Here is a 20,937-nt window from a genome sequence, read left to right on the forward strand (position 1 = left end):
CTTCCTTCATAAAATAAATTTTCTAGGAATAAGAAATCCACTACTTGAAATCATGTAATAGGGTTGAATATTTTTTGATATTTATGTATTCAAGTGAAAGTGTTTCTTTACTTCCTATAATTTATCTGATTTTTCTTACAGTGCCTTGACCTGGTAGGCTACAACAGTTCTCATGTCTTCCCATGCCCACGTCACTATATTAATTTACAATACAGCAAACTCATTCAAATTCAACAATTCAAACAATTTTAATTCAGGTAATTTGGTAATGTATTCTCTTTGGGATGATTCAACCTTTCCTTTTTATTTTTTTTTGTCATCCCCAGCTGTTTGCCAAAATGCCTTCTGCCAGGATTTCCCTTAAATCAATGTTTCCTTTCTGTAATGATATTTACTCTATTTCCTTTCTTGAGGTGGTAAGTAGGGATTGGGAGGAGAAAGAAGCTTATGAAGAGAAGAGAAGAATATAAATCAGGAGATATTCAACAAAGGTGGTATTTGTTACACATGGCCTGGTTTTATTTTCCTACTTGTATAAATAAATGCCAATAAATAGGCACTTAAAAGAGCAGATTGTCACTTTGTTTTTCCTAGTAATGCTAAAATATTCACATGAATATTCTTTCTCTTTTTCTCAGATAAATTAAGTTAAGCATCATGAGTCTGAATGATCTAGGTAAGTGAAAAATGAGAAAGACTCTTTAGGAATAATACCGTGCAAAGAGCAACCATGTGGAATGCTGCAACTGTGCTGTTGCTGCACACGGAGTTCCTTCAGCTCTTTCCTTTCCATTCTTCACACTTTTGGATATATGTCTATCCTATCTCTATTTCTATCTCTCCACTCTAAATTGTATAGTACTACACAATTTGGGAGTAGACATTCAATTACATTTCGGGTGATTTATATAGAATACTATAACAGACTTCAGTGCTGAGAGGATAGTAAATATCTTTATTCATGCCTGTTTGTGACTCAGAACATGTAGGAAAGATCTGAATGAGGTTTTTCTGGTAGCCACAATATGTACTTACTTTACGTACTTACAGTATGTACTTACTTTACTTTTCACTATAATGTATAATTTTATGCTATAGTGAGGATCAAAACCAGTATCTACAGATATTAGGTCTCATGCTTTTTTTATACTCAGTCTCTCCGTTTACTCATTTCTTATTCTTTCTTCCACCCACTCTAATCAGTTTCACTTCTACTGAGTCACTGAAATTACTCTTGTATAAGGGCTTTGTGATCTCTAGCTCCAAAACCCAATGGACAATCCACAGAATACACTTACTGGAGCTCTTGACATTTAACACCATGGATCCATCACACCTTTTTGACTTTCTTTACTTGACTTCTGGGCTACCACACTCTTCAGAACCCTGTACACTTTTCCTCTTACTTCACTGGTGGCTCCTTTTCAGACTCCTTCTCCGGTTTCTTCTCCTCTTATTTATGTATTTATTTTCTTTTACTAGTAGCAAGAATTACTGTCAAACTACACTCGTCGGGCCAGAGACCCTTGTACTGTGAGGAAAGACTTGCCCATCTTGTAGCACACTACCTACCCTTTCTTCTCTTTTGAATCACTAAATCTTGGGGCACCTGGTGCTTGGAAGGTGCATTTGTGCAACTTCCTTTTTTTTTCTATTTAGACTCACATCCTGGATCTGATCTAATCTCAAGGCTTCAAATACCATCTTCTATACCTGTAATCCCCACTCATATCTCAAGCACTCATTTTATTCCTGAACTCAGATTTCAGTAACTATAAATGCTTGCTTGACTTTTGTATTCGAATGTGTAATAGATCTCTTTATCAAACTTCATTATCCAAACCCTCCCCCCGCCACAAACCTGAGAGTCCCACAGTCTCCATCAGTGATACTTTTTATTTCACAACCAAATCATGACCAAACTTTGAGCAGTGAAGTCATCTCAATCTTCAAAATGGCACCCTGAACTTGATTAACTCTCAATTCTTCTTCCACTACTGCCACACTGGCCCAGGCCACATAGCCTCTCCCCTGGCTAGTGTACTAGCTTCAGCCAAATTCAGTTAATAAGCCACAAGACTTCAAGTAATTCTGCCTAGCAGGATTTTAGATGAAAATTCTATTCCATGAGAATTTTCAGTGTTCCAAATGATTTAAGTTATAGGGTTGAAAGGAAAAATACTACCTTGCTTATATTATGTTTAGGAAGACAAGGTCTCTCTACTTAAATATAAGTAAGATGCAAAGGTGGGACATCACTTTAAAGTTTACCTGAAGTGTGAGCAATCGATACATACATTTAATTAATAAACTTCTACTTCTCTAGGATAACTTTACCACTCTAAGGACTAATGCTTCACACAATTACACCCAGGATGCAATGTCTGCATTTCATGAAAAGCTCTGATACACCAAGCTCCTTTCTGATGGCAGTAATGATTCTTTTTTTTTTTTTAAAGATTTTATTTATTTATTTAACAGAGATAGAGACAGCCAGTGAGAGAGGGAACACAAGCAGGGGGAGTGGGAGAGGAAGAAGCAGGCTCACAGCAGAGGAGCCTGATGTGGGGCTCGATCCCAGAATGCTGGGATCACGCCCTGAGCCAAAGGCAGACGCTTAACCGCCGTGCCACCCAGGCGCCCTGGCAGTAATGATTCTGACCCAATCTGCTTACTTGCTTGGACTTTCACACATTCCAGTTTATCCTGAATGATCTGTTTTGGCACTAGAAACAAGTTAGGATAATAAGCAATGCAAAGTTCTTTTTACTAGACCTGTGATGAGGTTTTGGATCATCGAAGTGAATCGTTCTGATGTCTGGCCGCAGGCAGTGGTGAAGAACTCCATGAAAGCTTCTGAAAATGTCTCAGCTACTCTCAATTTCTTCCAGGTTTATAGTCCTCTTTGAGAGCAGAGCTAAGAACCCTGACTTTCTTTCTTGAGTTTATTTCCTCCTATAATTTTAAATGATCATCTCATTTAAAACTCCTTCATTTCTCATGTATTTCTCCTTGACCTCCTTAGATTAGAACATGGGAAGCAAGCAGACAGGAAAGACATAAAACTGAGAAAGTATATGATAAACGCTGAATCCCAGGTAGCAATATAGTATCTCAAACATGATAAAAAATAAGGACAGGTACACCCTGGTAGCTCAGTCAGTTAAGCGTCTGTCACGATCGATCCCAGGGTCCTGGAATTGAGTCCCACTTCAGGCTCCTTGCTCATCAGGGAGCCTGCTTCTCCCTCTCCCTCTGTTCCTTCCCACTGCTTGTGCTCTCTCTCTTTTAAATAGATAAATAAAATCTTTAAAAAAATGAGGACATATTTTGCTTTAAAAACTAAAGAGGAGGAAATTTTATGATTGAAGTAGCTTATCCTCATGGCTATTACCATGTGTACTAAGAGTACATCCCCATGGCTATTACCATGTGTACTATCTTAACCTCATATCCTATTTCCAATTAAGAAACTGCTTATAGTCATCCTTTCTGTAGTAAAGTACCATACTCTTCAATTATCCAGTGAGTACTTATTTAAAAATTATTTCATTTTACTTTGATATTTTGTTTGATATCATTCCACACACAAGAAAATTTCACTATTAAAGTAATCATAATAATTTATTAGGAGAAGTGAAGAAGTCATTAGGAAAATATAAATAAGGCTATTTGGTGAATTTAGATTTTATTATTTTGAATTTAACATAATGGTAAAGTCCATGAAAAGCTAACAATCATTAAATTATCCATAAAAGGGAAGAATACTGTTAATTTTTCCTTAGTGATCTTTTTCTTTAGTTTTTTTTCCCTGTGTCCTTGTAATTTGCATTTTTAATCCTTTAGCTCATATAGACCCTCTCATGTTTCCTTTTGCAGTTTTCCAGTCTTGGCTTATCCCTACCGAGAACTGTGCAAGGTCAAAACTTACTGAGAATACTCACATTTCTATATCACATTTCAACTGAAACAAGACTTAAGGATTAAATGTTAAAATGGAAAAAAAAATACTATGATAACATTATTAACTAGTCTTAAATATTTCAAAAATTGTCAGTTTCTTACCTGAGCTATTGTCTGTTTTAGAATTGATTTTAGCTGTTTGTTTTCATGTCCTGTTTCTAACATCTCTTCCTAACTTTCCAGCCAGTAAAGTGTTTTTCCTTCTTAAATTTCCTTGGAAGCCCTTCCTGTAGCAGTTGCAATGGCACTTAGCTGCCAGAAGCTGCAATCTATTTCAAGTGGCTTTAATAAGGGAACGGTTGATTTCTTTCTTCATGTATGAGAAATTAGAGGTGGGCAGGCAAGGAATAGTATGTTGGTATCATGAACAACGGGACCCCTGGCTACTTCTGTCTTTCTGTTCTGCAACCCTTAGCATGTGGCTTTCAACCTAAGCTGACTTGTGGTCCAGTATGACCGTTGAAGTTAGAGCCTCTTTTCTTTTCTTTTCTTTTTTTTTTTAAAGATTTTATTTATTTATTCGACAGAGAGAGAGACCGCCAGCAAGAGAGGGAACACAAGCAGGGGGAGTGGCAGAGGAAGAAGCAGGCTCATAGCGGAGGAGCCTGATGTGGGGCTCAATCCCAGAACGCTGGGATCATGCCCTGAGCCGAAGGCAGATGCTTAACCGCTGTGCCATCGAGGCGCCCCATAGAACCTCTTTCTAAGCTGTAGGAAAGAGGAAGGGCAAAGGGCAAAATATTTCCCAGAAGCCCTCCCCGATCTCTGCTTTTACCTCATTGGTCATTTCTAACTGCAAAGAATGTGTCTCCTATGCTATCCTTAGCATATGGCTCTCATTCATCAAAATCGACTCCTTGGAAAGTATCTGCTAGTTTTAACATTAAAGGATATTTTGATCTGTAACGGTACAGGTCTTAAGTAGGATTTTCCAAACTTTAGTCATTTTAGTCTCACCTTCAAATTTTTGACACATGCAACTTGTACTATTAATTAATACATTTACTTTATCTTAAATAGCTTTGGAATTATTCTTTGCAATAATCTGCTTAATATCATAGGCTTAGTATTTTAGTTACGCTTTTCCGAGTCACATTAAAACAAATATCATAAACTGTTGTTTCAAAAAGTTTATCAATGTCTTACCTAAAATCATCTGTACACAATTAGTTGTTCACATACTTCCAGCACCGGCTAATATTATGTGTCCACCTGACTATGCTATGGTGCCCAGTTTTATGGTCAAACCATAGTCCAGATGTTGCTGGGAAGGTATGTTTTAGATATGTTGAGTATTTACAGTCAGTAGGCGTTAAGTAAAGCAGAACACCCTCCATCATGGACATGAGCCTCATCCAATTAGTTGCAGACATTAAGAGCCCCAAGACATTAATGTCTTAATGTCCTGAGCATCTCTGGAGTTTTGTCCATTTAGTGAACATCCTGAGAGGTGGAATGTCTTCTCCATCAATAGCAACAGAAAATTCACCAGCGAGGGATTCCATACAACCTCGTCTGCACACCTTGCCCAACACTTGGCTTGGTTTGGACTGCAGAGTGAGGTGCTCTTATTGGCCCAGTTGTGTGCATAGAGGCCCATATGTGTTCACCACAAATTATCTGGATGATAAGAACTGCCGTTGCTGCAGAAGTATCATTATGTGCTATGGTTTAAAGAGAGGGGAAGAAAATAATGCTTGTGGGTATGTGTGAAGGAGAGAGGGAAGCAGAGAGGACAAGAAGGAAGGCAGAGAGAAAAGACAGTAAGGCAACACCAATAAAAGAAGAGAGGAGAAACCGAAAAAAAAGCAAAGCAATAAGGATCTCTATGGGAGCAATGAAAGACGTGAAGACGGCAGAAAGAATACAAACTGTTGATAAATTGAGGATATAGGTCCGCCTCAGAATTCTGTGCCTTGGCAAAAGTGTATATGTCCGTGGAAAGTTTTGACTGCACTTTGAAAAACATGGCTTTAGAGGAAAAGAATTGCTTATTTGAAAGACTAGGAATGAGATTTTACTAAAATAATTTTTAAGTATGCTGCCTGACTGGGTATAATTGAAAGTGGTTATTATCCTATAAGTGTTTTATAATGTGTGGTGAAATGTGCCCTACACTTAACCCCTTCAGCACAGACTATACCTGCTCTCATTATGAAAAGCAAATACCAAGGATATTTTGTACTCTTGACTTTAAACCCGCACACAAAAGAGGGAGAAATGGCCTGCGGGTTCTAGTGTTTTGCCTAAGGCCATGTAGAAACACAACATCATATAAACCAGTTATTTCTTTCAAATTTAAAACAATTATAAAATCAACAAAGCCATCCAAAGGTGTTTAGATCAGGCATCTCTTAACTGACTACATTTCCACCTGCCAATGGGTTTCTTAAGAAGCTGGTTGATACGCACTTATTTAGCAGGTAATATGAAGTCGGTTTCCATAACTAAAAATGTGTTGCCTCCTAGAAGGCAGACGGGGAATCTGTGTGGCATTCGGCTTTATTGACATATTGAAATGAAATATTTATGTGCAAATGTACATTGAAACATGTTGCAGTAAGATTTTGGTCGGGGTGTTCCTTTTTTAAATACCGATATTAATTTTACAACAAGGTTTGCATCACAGCACTGCAGCAAAAAAATGGGGCGCTGCTTCCCTATAATTGATTGTACAACTCCTAAATCTGACAAATTTGTCCACATTATTTGTGGGACTGATGGTGTTGTCCTTTTCTCCAGAATAATTGTGCACTCGTTGAAAGCAGGGAGAATATTTTATCTTCCACATACTTTTTTTTTTAAATCTTCCATTTACTTTAAAAAATATTTAGCAGAGATCTAAGCAAATGGCATGTGCTTAATTCATACGTACTGATTGATGCGGCTCCCGTTGCCTAATCACAGCTGCCAGAAGATCATGTGGGTCAGCCTACAGACTGATTTCTTTTTTACTGTTTTAAGTTCCTCTGTCCTTAACTTCCCTTTCAAACTATTCGCTATATTCTCCCCTGGGCCAAAGCCTTGAGGAGGGCGTAAGTCACAGTCTGTAAGTGTAAGTCACTGTCTGCCTTTTCTCCTTCCATCTCATTTTTGTTGTTGTTTGTAAGGTGATATTTTGTGGCTCGCTTGCTCCTTCCTTCCTTCCTCCCTTCCTTCCTTCCTTCCTTCCTTCCTTCCTTCCTTCCTTCCTTCCTTCCTTTTTTGTTTTATTGATTCATTAAGACTTTTCATTATATTCTTGGAAAGACGGGCTTATGGCTGGCTACTTCCTCATTGTTGTATGCTTATCCTGAATCTGGGTTCATGGTTCTGCATCATATTTTTCACATCCGGTTTGTCAAAGCAAGTCACACATCTGGGCTCCAAAGTCAGAATGGGTGATATTACAGACTGAATTGTGTCCCCTTGAAAATCAGATGTTGAAGCCTTTATCCCAAAGTGACTGTATTTGAAGATAGGGCCTTTAAGGAGGTGAATTAAGCACACGCCATTTGCTTAGACCTCTGCTAAATATTTTTTAAAGTAAATGGAAGATTTTTAAAAAAATGAGGTCATAAGGGTGGGGCCCTAATCTAACATGACAGGTGCCCTTACAAGAAGAGAAAGAAACACCAGAGATAAACATGCACAGAGAAAAAGCCTTGTCAGGACACAGTGAACCAAAAAGTTTCAGTCTGAGCTCTAATGTACAACCCTGGAGAGAGGCCTCAGGAGAAACCAAACCTGCCAACACCTTCATCTTGGACTTTCAGCCTCCAGAACTGTGAGAGATAAACTTCGGTTATTTAAACCACCCAGTCTATGGTATTTTGATGTGGAAACCGTAGCAAGCTAATACCAGCTACACAATTTCAGAGCAAAAGGCATTGGACACAGGGAGGCTATTAATATCATTAATTTACAAAAGAAATTTAGGATTTTTTTTTTTTTTAGAATGTACTTTTTAGTATAACATGAAGTATAACACACATGGAGGAAAGTGGGTAAATCATGAGTGTAAAGTCTGGTGATTTTTTTGCAAAGTGAACACATCCATGGAATCATCACCAAGACGAAATTAGAGAACACTGTGATCTGTGTGTGAGGGCATGTGTATGTTATGAGAGAGTGATCAATCCATTTTTTCTTCATGGATATCAATAAAGTCAACAAAACTTACTAGAAAGATGTCTATTTTTTATTATTCTTCATGCCAACTTTGTCATAAATCATGTTCTCTATGTGGTTCTCTTTCTGGATGCCATACTCTTTTCCATTGCTCTATTTGCACCAGTACCACACAGTCTTAATTACCACCGTCCTCCAAGTATATGTTCTTCAGCATTGTCTTACGTGTCCATGCCTCTCTGCCTTTTTATAGAAATTTGAGAGTCAGCCTGTCAATTTCCATAAAAAGAACTGCTTGGATTTTGATTGGTATGACACTGAATCTACACGTCAATTAACAGACAAAATATCTTCACAGTATTGAGTTTTCTGATTTCACAAGTGTTTTATCTCTCCATTTATTTATGTCTTAATTCTACTCAGTGGTGGTTTGTAACTTTCTGTGTAGAGGTCTTACAGATCTTTCATTGTTTCATTCAGAGATATTGATATTTTGATAGGATTATAAATTACACCCTTTTCCATTCGTACTAATACTTCAAGCTTATGCTACTCAATTTAAGGTCCACTTAATCATAGTTTGGGATAACTATTCTTTTGCTTATTAAGTTAAGGTGAAATGTTACATTCTTAATAAAGTAGATTTTTTCCTAATTAAAGGGATTTGAATAAGCTGAAAACCTAAAATCTAGAAACTCTTTTCATTATTTTATTTGTTGGGGGAAACCTTTAACACTTATTGGTGTCATTTTTTTTTTAAGCCTATAGAATTGGGAGGATACAGAATGGGCAGGGGGAAGGTATTACTGGGATCATAGAAATGGTCAAGATGTATCTAATTATATTTATTAAGCAAAAAGAGCTAAAGGGGGATAAGTTCTTTTGAGAAAAATTAAATTTGTTTAAAGGGGAAGAAAACTACACTAGTGGTTTGTTTGTTTTCCTGAATGGAGGTAAAGGAGAGGGGGAGGGAAAATCTGCGTTAAATAAACACCTATCATTTGAGAAGCATTTCTAGCATCACCTGTGGACCTTTGGTTTCTCTTTGGCAGTGATCTTATGTTTTATGTATCTATAGGGGGATTCTATAGCTGGGTAGGGTGTAGAGTGAGTGACTACAGGTTTTAATTTCAATTCACAGCAAATGACCATGATCATGATTTAGTTGTACTTCCCCTGTGCTTGAATCATCTATTGCTGTAAGTGTGAGCTATAGGTGAGAAAGCAGTATTCTTAGATGATTTCTCTGAGATTGCTCTAGGCATGTAGTTAGTGCCAATCTAAGGCACGATTTTCTTATTAGATTAAGTATTCCATGCTAAATACGAGACTGAAGCCTTGAAGGCATTTTACAGTGGTGACAGGTGTTTTGGTTCAGGAATAGTGTGTTTAATAAGCCAAATGCATATTATTTCTCTTAGGCATTAATTTTTTAAATTAAAAAAAAATTTTTTTAGCAACAGAATTATGTATTTTTGGCTTGAAATGTTTTTCTTTTCCTTTTATATTTGATTCATTGGTTTTCTTAGTACGTGTTACTATCTTCTCTAATACTTCTTCAAAACTTTCCCCTCTCTGGGAGTTTTTCTCAGAGGCCGACTTCCATGTTCTGCGTCTCCAGCTGGTGCCAGTTCGTGATGAGCACGGGGCAAGAGCCCCTGCAGCTGCTCCTTGTCGGGCCGATGATCTTTTATTGGGTGCGCGGCGCAAGGCTCGGGTCCAACAGGGCGGAACTGCAGAAGGCCAAGGAGGCACACTGCCGCGGGACAGCGACTACGGGCAGAAGCCACCCACACTGATGGCCCAGAGAGGACAGGCGAGAGGCGTCTCTGATCACCTTGAGGTAGGAGAAGGCTGCATACAGGTAGCGCCCGAGCCCAGGCTTTTGGTGCTGGGAAGGGTCTGGGTATGCGGCGGCAGCTGGAGGACCGAGGAGAGGAGAGGTGTCCCTAGCCATTCTTCAGCGGTAGGTCTACTGACGAATTCTTTTAATTTTCCTTTGTCTGAGAATGGCTGTAATTCTCCTTTATTGTTGAAGGGTCGATTCTCTGGGATGCGTTTGTGGTACTTTCTGGTGGTCTTACATACTAGTTAGCAGCTGCTGTGGAACCAGCCACTCTGTAAATCAGCAGCTTAAAATAATAAACATTTATTTAACTTTGATTTTTGTCGATTTGCACTTTAGTCTGGACCCTGCTGAGGACTTCTCTTTCAGCTGGGTTTCTTCATTTATCTTAAATCAGGTACAAGTAACTGAACAGTTGGCCTTCTAAAGGTTAGTTGGTTCTCTGGGTGTGACATCCACTGACCCCGTTCACATGGCAGTGATAGGGATCCACGAGAGAAAGAGGAAAACTTCAAGAATTTCCTGGAGGTGAGGCCTGGGACTTGGCACAGCATATCATCAGTTGTGTTCTGCTGGTTAAAAGCAAGTCTCAGACCCACCTGTATACTGCGATATGGGAAGAGCTACCACCTTTATCTACAAAGTCCAATTGCAGAGAGGTTGGGTGCCAATGGGAAGAGTGGGACATGTTAAAATTCATCGACCACAAATACCTTAAACCTTAAAGCCTTTGTAGGTCATTCATGTTGTCAGATTAAATTTTTTAAATTCGTATTTTGGATTTGTTTTTATTAGGAAGGTTGGTTTGATATGATTTAATTCTCTACCATTACAGGTAGATGTCCTACAGTGATATTTTCAAAGAAATAAAAAAACATAAAGCCAATGAATAGGTGAACTAGTAGTTGGGAAAGTTCATTGTGCAGGCACCAAAAAAACAGTTCACAACCGGGAGCACTCAAACCAAAACATGGAATGAGGCTCAGGTGTCTATTGTTATAAAGCAGCTTCTACAGTGAGAAAACAGTGACAATTCTTCAGTGATTGGTCATAATATAATTTTCTTAAATGATAAGAAATTGGTTTGTGGTTACCTTGTTTCAGTCTTGGGAAACGGTTTGAGTTTTGCTTATAATTTCCAGAGGCATAAATAAGAAATGATGCAGGTCAAAGGTAGGCCTGCAAAATAAGCTAAATAAAGATTTGCTTGTATGACTAAATTGGTTTTGTCTGCTCAGGGACTTTGTAAGGCTGATCACCATTTTTTAAATTATAATAGTGGAAAGATTATTTGCACTTTTGGAAAAGGTAGACATCTACACATAAGACTATAAATGGTATCAACTGTTTGAAATAAAGTTCAAAAGACTTTTGATTGCCTTTGTGTAGGATGAATGTGAGAATTAAGATAATTTAGCAACAGCTGCCTAATCAAGATAGAAATGGAGCAGTAAAAGGAACATCGCAATCGTAAGAGAGAAATAGAATACAGTGGGAAATGAAGATAAGAGCCAGATCTGTGTCCAATAGCCTGACTAAACAGATGATTTTACATTTCAAGAACCATGGTAAATACAAGGAAAGAAGACAGGTAGAGTTCTCTACCACGCCAATGCTGTGGTTTTTTTTTTCTATTGCTATGAAATTATTTTCCAAGGATAAAGATCAACAGTAAGGCAAATCGGTCTTAAATTTAGCCAGCCTGACTTCAACATGTTATTTCTATTGATATCTTTCTATTATAATATGTGCGAGAGCAATTTAATTCTTTATAGTAGCCATTAATAAAAGTAAATCTTAAGTAATTTTTCTTAGGCTATAAAAATGCACAACTTATGTGTTTTGAAATAATCCTAGTAAAGCAATCTAGGATATTTGCTTTGTAAATAATGATGAAAACAGAAATTTGTTCTAGTGTGTACATTGAGGACAAACTTTTAAAGTGTCAAGAAAACATGAAGTAGAAAATATGAAATAGGAAAACTGAAATCAATACTAATATAATCATAGTAATAACAGTAGTTTAAATGTTCTGTTTAATGGTGAAGAGTCAGATTGGATGATACAGAACCAGTGTGATTCAACAACATGGCATTTGCCACCTAGAGATTTTGGGAAAAAAAAAAAACAGTAGGTAACAACAACAGAGGTAGTTAACTGAATTTAATTAAAATGAAATTAAAGGAAAGCATGAATAACAAAATGTAACAATAATCATTATTAAATGATAGTGTTTTGATTATGTTCAGGGGCTACATAGCTCTTCAAAACTACAAATGACTATGATTCTTATATTCCTCATAACAAGGAAAAACGTATTCTCAGCGATCAGGAAAATGTAATTGGGAAAAGGGAAAGGTATATTCTTTATACTGGATGTAAAGAGAAAGTGTTTCTGCTTTTTTATCGTAATCATGGAATGCAGTTTATACTTCTTTTAGTCTGTGGGTTTAGACAGTCTGAGATAATTTCCAGGCTTCGATTTTTTTCCCCCTACTTCCTTGGATTATTTGGTTGGATAGTTCTTATTGAAATACAGTATATCTTGAGTAAAATTTGAAAAAAAGAATTTGTTGGGGTAGTCCATGTGTAATTTGGAAAGAATGAGGCGGCCTATTGAGCTTTGGGGAGAAGGTGGAGGAGAGGAGACTGTTTAATTCCAGAGCCCAGAATCAGGGCCTGATAGGTGTCTGTAGCTTTCCTGGGATCAATAAATCAATCGTTAATCACACCTACCTTTGCATGTTATTTTAGTGGTCATCTGAAGGAAAGGTCAAACTTCTCTGACTTGGTTAGGTTGTCTTCCTGCCTCATCTTCTCTTTATCCTTCTTCCTGTATTTACTGTTTTTCCTGCCAGCCCAATTCAGGCTGCTGCTGGGGGAAAGGCGGGAGAAGACCAGCAAGACGCTAGGGTTAGAGCCAGACATTGATGAGTTTTAGAATTTTGAGACCTCCCAGAGTTGTTAGACTGACCTTATTTTAGATCTGGCTATCTCAGGGCTTCAAGAGTTGTGGTCCTCAGGAGCAAGGATGGCCCCAGTGGAACGCGAGGAGCCTCACGCTTACTGTTGTCCAGGGCAACTGGTTGGATATACTCCTGCTCTTCTGAGGTTTATTCAAGTTAGTGTCGATATTTTTCCTATTTTGCTAAATGGAAATTAAAAATGAAAAGGAATATGATAGTAAAACCCATGAAAGTAATCGGAAAAATGAATGTTATCCAAGTGTTCTATATTCATTAACCAATTACAATTTTCATATCAATTGTGCTGTCAGATTAAATGCATAACTTTTTTCAGAACCTGTCTTTGAGCTCAACTGATTATCACAAAATTAAGCTGCATGCTTTCAAATTAATACACATCGCCAACAATAAAAATCCTGAAGTCTGAGTAAGTTTGCAATTATGCTGATGCATAAAGATTAGAACACAAAGGGCTGGTCTTGCTTTGTAATACTGCATCTTCTCTTGGTAAACACTTGAGGTGAGTAACCTGCACTCATACTGCTCTACGCATTGATGAGGCAGTTAGGAGGGGATAGGCATTGGATCTGTAGTAAGGTAATTTCTCTGGCCTAGATTTTGACCTTATCAGATAACCAAAGGCTACTACTATATGCTAGAAGGCTTGCATTTCATTTTGCTGCTCACGCCAACCCATCAGAAGAGGAGGAGAGGACAGATGATGTTAAAGGCTTGTCCCTCACCAGTTACCTTGTGAACGTCTGCTGTATTCTTCCTTGGCAGCTCTGGCCCTCTCCATGGTGGCTGTTGGTTGTGAATAGCATGGGTACATGTCTGTCACTATAGCTGATGCCCACCTTGACGGTGTCTGTGCCAGAACCTAGATTCTGATGCTTGTGAAATTGGAACCCCGGGGGATGGGTGATAGTCTCTAGAGCTATGATGAGTATTTAGCAGAACTGGAGAGAATGTTCACTTTCTGATTCAAGCTTGAATTCTCTTAGGACTAGAACCAAGTCTGGTATGTCATGAATATAGCTCAACTATGCATGCCTGCAGCCCCACCTACCAATTGGCCCAGATTCCAGTCTGAGGATAGGCTAAGATTTCATGCATCCATTTCCCTCCTAAAGATTAGTTCATGCCACAAAACTTAACCTGCTTACATACCTCCTCCAGTAAACCTCTATCATGCCTGGCTAACTCTGATTCCCAGCAAAGGACTCAAGCTGGGTCCTGTGCAACACAATAACAGAAATATGCACAAATGCATCTTAAAGTTTGACCTAAGCTGGTATTGTAGATTTTTGTAACGTAAGTATTAAAATGACCCAGCAGTCTTACTTTCCAGAGTTTGTTCCTTCCATCAGTTATTGCACCTGAATAAAGGTGTCAATTAAAACTGAAGCCAGTGTTTTGACTTGCCAGAAAACCTCTTCTTTGTAAATTATTTTCAATTTCCTTAAGTCAAAAATTCCTGAAATGATACTTGTCTTTACAAGGATTCCCTGAAATAAGTATTCTTTAAAGGATTGTTACGTGAGAGGAGTAGAATTTTGATTCCTATGAAAATGATTTCTCTGTATTTCTATTTCAAGAGCAAGTCAGTTTCGTAAATTGATTTCCAAATGTCTCTAGAGATCTGCTGACCACTCTTAAGCAATTACACATGATCGAAATGTAGACCAGTATCTGAGATGGAGTGATGGTTCTAACTTCTAAAGTGAGCATCCATGTTTATAAGGACAGTGCATTTTACCCAAATAATAATCTTTACTATCTACCTCTTAACAGGCAATAAATACAGGGGGTAGAAATCCTTTATTGAAGTGGAGATAGAGACACACATTTCTGCTTATAAAAATCCATGTGTCTCAAGTCAGTGGGAGACTGTAGTAAGAAAACCTGTAACACTTGAAAGATTTGTAGACATTTAAGGATTCAAAGGAAATGGAAAATGGCACCTCAGAGTTAACAGGTGTTTTCCACAGTTTGGGTGGGACAAGTTGAAAGATAGCAAGAACTATTTCATCAGTAGAATTCATCCATGATGAATAGAATTTTGGAAATAGATAATGTATGTGTGGAGAAGCTAAGAGGTGCTTTTGGAGAGCTCATGTGCAGAGGAGCTCTACCAGGTAAGTTCAAGGTCTTTGAGTCTCTTCAGCCTGTGGTTCCTCATTCCGGTCATGGTGCCAGTATCTCGGGAAATGCCACTTGCTCTCAAGTTTCCTTGGAGTGTCACAGAAATGGTCACATGTCATGGACTGCAAAACATTCAAACTAAGGCAGTAAAAAACCCCAATCTGCCAGATTCTGAATTTCCTTTAAATGCCCTGCCCTGCCTTTTGTTCCCCTTTTCCTCCTCTGAGGCTTCCTAGGCCACAATATATGCCCCCAAACCCACTGGGAAACTCAGCTGGAGCTACTTATTTCGTTACCTATATGCATTGTCTTTCTCTCGAAAATTTCCCTGCCCTGTCGTATGTTAGAAAAACAACTTGGGCTTCCCAAAATTCATACATTTGTTATTAGTTCTCAACACTAAAGTTGGCAGATTTTGATGAATTAATGAATCCACAGGCAAATGTAATTAGATGTTAATATGCAGTGATACTAGGGCATGCCATTTATGGTTCGAATACAGATTTTTTTCTTTTCTAGAAAAAACAAAGTAGGGTTGGGAACTTAAGGCAACAGAGTTGACCTTGGTATTTGGCTTGATGCAGGCCTTAGCAGAGCTCTCAAAATCAGCCAAGCAGGGACACTTGCTTAGAGTGGTTTCTGCTTTAAATTTGATCCCCAGCTGCATGAATTGGATGTGTAATCTGCTATGCCGTTGAAAGCATTTATTCTGTAATTGTTCAAGTTAGAGAAAATAGTCGAGGCTCCTGAGCAAATGTGACTTCACGGTCTTTCTCTGGAGCACTGTATGATGCTTCATCCCGAGACCTTTTCAGATTTTCACTTAGTTTCTACTTATTTTACGCTTAATCTAGAAGATGCTTTTTTCCTGCTCAGCAATCACATCCCCATTTTATATAAAAGTTCTGTCCTCGATGAGGTCCTATGGCCGTCAGGCAGAGCAACGGAGCCTTTTCATCCTCCTGTAAGTCATCCAGGCAGTTGAGATACCGTGTCCTTCTAACCCAGGTTCCAAGCAGAGGGAAAGGCTCCCAGTGATCATCGGTGTCCTCTTCTGCAGCCACAAGAGGGCAATGTGATGATTTAAATTCAAAAGTTATTGAGCTTTATTTTATTGTGTTCAGAGGAATTTAAAGACCACAGGATACACTTTAGGCAAATACTTCAGTTGAACTGGAAACTATATCCCACAGTGTATTAATGTTTGTGCCATGGTTCAGGAGATGGGTGACCTCCAGCCAGAGTGATGCAGGCTGGGGCAATATAGGATTCTGTAACCACACACTTTGCCTTCTTTTCTCCTCTGACGTACTGGAGTGTAATGGTTGATGCAGACCCATGCGTTTGGCCTTTACACAGTAACGAGGTTTCAAATGACATTGACTGGTGCTGAAGGACAATAGCAGACACTTTGGTTTTATTTTTCTTTCTGTGAAATGAAGACAGAGTAAATTCCATCAAGGAGTTAGCTTTTGTAAGGCAATAAATCTTGTTCTTTTATAGCTAAGTCATTTAACAATTCATCAAAAGCTCATTGTTTTTCTCGGTGAGAGAATACATGGTGAGCTTTACTTTATGAAAAATTTATTTTTTAGGTGCTTGAATCTGTATTGTAGAATGTAGGATTCATTATAGAGAAATATTGAATGTATTTAGGACCATGCAGTTTGAAATATGCAGGTATATGTTTGTTAAATAAGTCCAGGGAATGTTTTATTCCTTAGGACCTAGTGTGTGTGTGTGTGTGTGTGTGTGTGTGTGTGTGTGTGTGTGTGTGTGTCTATATGCACATACATAGTAACTACCTATATGCACATACATAGTAACTACCTAATAGAAAGTTCGTGAAGAGTAAGGAAGTAATCCATGTAGAACACTCAGTATAGTCCTTAGCACATAGATATCATGCAACGATTGTTACTGTAACACTATTTATTCTAGTATCCATCGTTGTTGTTACATTGGTAATTATTCACAGGAACCAGTTAGCTTGGTCCTGTCACAAAGCCACAGACAAAATTTCTTATCCAATTATCTGTTTTGGAAATGCAGACAATAATATTAGTAACTAATTCATGTTGACTAAAATTTTAAAATGTGTTTTATATGCATAACGTCTCTTCCCTCCCTCATTCTCCCTTAAGATGCCCAAATTACCTTTGCACAAATCAGAATGGCACTCAACTCTTTCTCCTCCTGTCAGTAGTTACTGAGTACAATTTGTTTTCACCACTTTAACCAATGCTCAGCTGTGTCTATGTTCTCAGAACCAGAGAGTAGAAGCAGGAGTGATCTCAGTTGCTGTTACTCATAATTACCTGAGTGGGGCTGGGTGCTTCCTATCCCTGCAACTCTGGACTTCAGGGCTAGATGTCCTTGTCCCCATAGTGAGCAGCACTTGCCTAGGTCCCTTTGGATTGCAATCTACATCAGCCAACTGGGCACTTTGAACTTCTTACATCTAGAAACTAATAGCTGAGAAGTGGAGATACCATCTTGGCAGGAGAAATTGATCCTGATCATAGGCAGGATATAGAAGTTTTGATACACAGTTGGGGCAAGGCAAGATAAGGTCTGGAGGTACCCCTTGGGTCCTCCTTCTTATGGATTGAATTGTATTCCTCCCCTGCCCCCCACCCCCACCCCGGTTGTACGCTGAAGCCCTACCACCCAATATGGCTGCACTTGGAGATAGAGTGCTCAAAGAGATAATTAAGGTTAAGTGAGGTCCTAAGAGGTATAATCCCACAAGACTGGTATCCTTAGAAGAGGAAGGGCTATGCTGCCAGAGCATGTGCTTTCTCTGCACATGTTAAGAGGAAAGGCCGTGTGAGGGCCTGGTGAGGAGGCAGCCATCTGCAAGCCAGGAAGAAAGGCCTCATCATAAATCAACCCTACTGCACCTTGATCTTAGGTTTCCAGCCTCCAGAACAGTGAGGATATAAATTCTATTGTTCAAACCTGGTCTGTGACCCTCCATTAGGGAGGGCTGAGCAGACTAATATATTTCTGTTGCCTTTTTTTTTTTTCCACTGTAAATGAACAGTTACAGCAATTCTAGTTTGAAAACAGCATACCGACTTGGGGTCTAGGCCCCTCTGGAGTAAGGGTTTGGGTCATGTCACCAGAGAAGCCCTGGGGACCAGCAGGGGTGGTAGCTGCAAGGGGAATCTAGCACAGGTAGTGGGGCAAGGTGAGTATCAGTATTGAGGGCGGACCGGGCAGCTGTTCCTATCTAGTAACCTTCCTCTTTCACATTTTCCCCACGAAAGTGAGGCTTACTGGATTCCTGAGGATGCTGTTTCCTGAACAGACCTGCAGAGACAGAACTCAGCAGCACAAAGGGGTCCATATAGGCAGGAATATGTGCTGCTTAGAATCTCTACCAGGAAAGACTTAGTATCCCGGTGCTGTAGCAAATACTCTTCACCTGTTGAGTGACTGAGCTGCAGAGCTGTCTCACCCAACGGCATGTCCTTCCAGGGTCCGTTCATACCCAGTGAGTGATGGAGGCAGAGGTGTAAAGGCCCACTTGTTTTGTTCCAAAGTGGGATGACTCTGAAGGATCACTTTAGCTCCAGTTGGTTCTTGGGTCTAGTGAGCCTGTAAGACCTGTATGGCAATATGGCCTCTTCCTCTGCTCAATTCTGATTCTTGATCTTCCCTTCCAGATTGCTGATCCTGGTGGTGCTCCTTTCTAAATATCTTGTGTGCTGAACTCTGTCTCAGAGTCTGCTTTCTGGAGAACTTAATCTATAACATTACCTAACAGTTGGGTCATTTGTATTAAAATGGGGAACGTTTAAAGCTTCTGATTTTCATTTGGGGTCTTTGTCATCAATAGGATGGCAAAAGGCAAAGTCACACTCAATATGCTTGTAGTGAACAATTGCCTTTTGACTTGAGATTGTGTGAGCTGGTTTATACAAGAGTGTCCTAAGTGTAACCAATAGATGAGGAGCTTACACACGAAAATATGCCGCTGTTTTATTGTAGTCTCCACTGACAGGACCTTATCACTTTGACACCTCCTTTCCTTAGCTATAAATGTTGAAGGCAGACAGAAAAAGGCTATATAATAGAGATGAGAAACATCGCATTTTCCTTCTGCGGGTGATAGATAACCAGGTACAATCTTATAATCTTTGTTCTAAAATTGTGTCAAACTGACAGTCATTGTAATTGATATTAAAGGGAACCAAAACAAATGGGACAAGCCGTGTGGGATCTCTTTGAGATGAGACATCCATCCTGGGTAGACAGTCTATAATTCTGTAATTATGTCCTGCAAGATACGTGAAAGAGCAACAACAAAAAGCATGGTGTTTAACTTGCACATCACGATAGGAACAACACAATAAGTGCGTCCTAGTCTGTTGATTAATTGTTCTTCTGAACACTTCCTAAAATGTGACTTTTTTTTTTTCTTTTTTGGTGTATCAGATTTATTCCAAGGGGCTTCCTCTTGGGTTGGCTGTGTTCCTTCACTGAAACAGGTACTTAGAGAGGGGGGAAGGAAAGTAAGTTCAGAATATTATTATATGATGAAAACATTCAAGGGAAATTTTACTTTTAGTTTTGTTATAGTAACTTAGATCTGGATTGTTGGGATTCTGTGATCCAAGAGACATTTAAACATTATTCTATTAGTCCTTCATCAACCTTAGTTTATTTCTATGGCCCACATTTTAAAGTCCCTAACCTTTCTTACTCACTAGTTTATGTACTTTTTGTTTGTTTTCATTTCCTAAGTTTAAAAAAGTGGCTGAATGTAATTTCAGTGGACATTTGGTATTTTACGTAGTAGCTTTGTATCCTGGAACATAGTTTTGAGGATTGACATTAATTTGTTAAGTTGAAGGAGGATGGTAGGAACTAGAGAAAGAAAATTTTATGTGGGACATTTAAGAGTTTGGACTTGCCCGACAAACCTGTGAGTAGCTTGGAAGCTGCAGGGGTAAAGTATGCATTTTTAGAGAAATCAACTTGACTGCTGTATAGCGAATGAATTGTAGGAGATCTAAAACCAAAACAGAGCAGTCAAAGCTATTTTAGGAGTCCTAGTGAGATGTTGGAGGGAAGATTTAAAACAGAGACTCACTACAACTAGTCTGGATGCTCCTCCCAGGTAATAACCAAAAGAGGGAACACAAAAACAGGTGAGCCTTTCTTTGTTAATTTTAAATGTAAACCCTGTATGCAGGTTTCTTCCTTCTTTACTCCCTCCCTAGCTTCTTCTCTTCCTTCCTTCCTTTCTTGAATTAAACAATTACTATGTGCCCTTGCCATGCCTTATCCCAACAACTTAGTATATGATGGGGAATGAAGCAGGTGTATTGGCTACCCTCATGTCTGTCAGCTAGGGTTCCAGCAGGAAACCATGACACATTCCAAATCGGATGATTCAAGAATTGCTTAATAAAAGGAATGTTTTTAAAAGTGGTAGAAGGTTGTATCCTGGGGTGAGTAACAGCTGTTATCACTCTTAACTTGGAGAAACAAGGGAAGGGAGTGTTTTCTACTACCTGGAAGAAGACCACCTCGTGGAGAGGAGCCACCTTGAGTGAAACCATGACCTTCAGTGGGGGTGGAGGATATTGCCAACACATGGCGATTTCTCAGAGAGAGCTGGAGAATAAATACCCTGACGACCCTTGTAACACTCTGCCTTACCCTTTCCTCCAGTGTCTTGCTGGGCTCTCAGTTGGCCCAATCAAACAAAAGGGCAAAAGGCGTCAGGGGGTGTTTATGATGTTTTCTATTCAGGTGCTCCTCCTGGACCAAAAAGACACAGTACAGAAGTTTGGAGAGTTAACTGGCAGGAGCATACAAGAGGTAGAGAGAATGCCAGGAAACTCCCAGGCATTTCTCTCTGTGTGCATGTGTTTATCTTTTCCAGACAGTATC

The 20,937-nt window shown here is 39.0% G+C and overlaps 1 long non-coding RNA gene across 2 annotated transcripts in view; it reads left to right on the plus strand.

The window, feature by feature from the left end:
* The first annotated feature begins 9,603 nt into the window (after positions 1–9,603).
* LOC148110034 (uncharacterized) overlaps positions 9,604–20,937 on the plus strand; it is a 189,625-nt gene continuing 178,291 nt past the window's right edge. For both annotated transcript variants that reach the window (XR_015724358.1, XR_015724359.1), the window contains exon 1: positions 9,604–9,916. This is a non-coding gene — a long non-coding RNA (uncharacterized LOC148110034). The remainder of the gene's footprint in view (positions 9,917–20,937) is intronic.

This window comes from Ursus americanus, chromosome 5 (assembly GCF_024610735.1).
Source record: "Ursus americanus isolate L20-20 chromosome 5, mUrsAme1.1.p, whole genome shotgun sequence".
In the NCBI taxonomy this organism is placed as follows: domain Eukaryota; kingdom Metazoa; phylum Chordata; class Mammalia; order Carnivora; family Ursidae; genus Ursus; species Ursus americanus.